Here is a 1,436-nt window from a genome sequence, read left to right on the forward strand (position 1 = left end):
CTGACTGTGGTTTGTGTGATACCTGAGGAATCCCACCACCTACCTCCCCTTAGGGAGGAAAGAATTTAGTGGGTATGAAAGTTCTCCAGTGTAAATCCAAAGTAAAATGGCATTCTCATTATTTGATACTTGAAAGAGACAGAGAGAAAGACAGAGAGAGAGAGAGAGAAAACACGGGTTATAACACTATTCATCCTTAGGCATGAGAATTGGGTAATTGATAATTGATCCCTCTGCTCCTCCACAGTTCCCAGCCTCCCTTGCCATTGCATTTGGTTCTGGCCATTGAGATATGGACAGAAGTGATGTGTCATTTCTAAGCCTGGCCCATTAATATACCCCTCAATATTCTGCAACTCTCTTCTTTCTTGCCGGGGTGACTTGGGAAGATCAATGTGGCAGAGGGACAGGATGGGCCCCTGGACCTGTCCTGGACTTCATGTAGGCAAATTTAAACCTTTCGTGTGTTAAGTTCCTCAAACTTACCTGTTGTGGCAATTGGGGTTGATTACCCGGACAAATATAAGGCCCAACCTCTATCATTGCTAAGGTGAGACGATAGAATTGCCAAGCCCCTCTTTGAAACACCTCTTCAGAAGGGCCTTTTATAACTATTCTCACCCTCCCCAAACTTGGAGGTTGCCTTTTTCATTAGTTTTAAATTAATAGGGGTAAGGAGCTGGAAATAAGCACAATATATATTGCTCCAGTGGCCTCTAGTTTGGCTGAAGAATGGCTCTCTTATTTAGATTATACTAAAGAGTAAAAAAATAATGCTCTCTATAATTCCCGAGCATATATGGACTAGTTAGAGAAACAAGATGCAATCAACTTGGAATCATTAGAAGAATCATTGTCAATTCCAAGGGACCCTTCCCTTATGTCAGGACTCATTCATATCATTAGCTTTCTATTTATGTGATACGAGGACAGAGATTTTGATCCTCTTAGGAATGACTTTTTTTTTTTTAACTAGGATTTTTTTTTTAAGTAGTTATGTATTCAGTATTTTATTTATTTATTTTTTGCTGTGTTGGATCTTCGTTTCTGTGCGAGGGCTTTCTCTAGTTGTGGCAAGCAGGGGCCACTCTTCATCGCGGTGCGTGGGCCTCTCACCATCGCAGCCTCTCCCGTTGCGGAGCACAGGCTCCAGACGCGCAGGCTCAGTAGTTGTGGCTCACGGGCTTTAGTTGCTCCGCGGCATGTGGGATCTTCCCAGACCAGGGCTCGAACCCGTGTCCCCTGCATTGACAGGCAGATTCTCAACCACTGCGCCACCAGGGAAGCCCAGGAATGACTTTTTTTTTAATTGAAGTATAGTTGATGTACAATATTATGTTAGTTTCAGTACTACCTAATTATTTGACACTTGCATACATTGTGAAATGATCACCATGATAAGATTAGTAACCATCTGTCCCCATGAAAAACTACTA

This window comes from Mesoplodon densirostris, chromosome 3, assembly GCF_025265405.1.
Source record: "Mesoplodon densirostris isolate mMesDen1 chromosome 3, mMesDen1 primary haplotype, whole genome shotgun sequence".
NCBI lineage: Eukaryota > Metazoa > Chordata > Mammalia > Artiodactyla > Ziphiidae > Mesoplodon > Mesoplodon densirostris.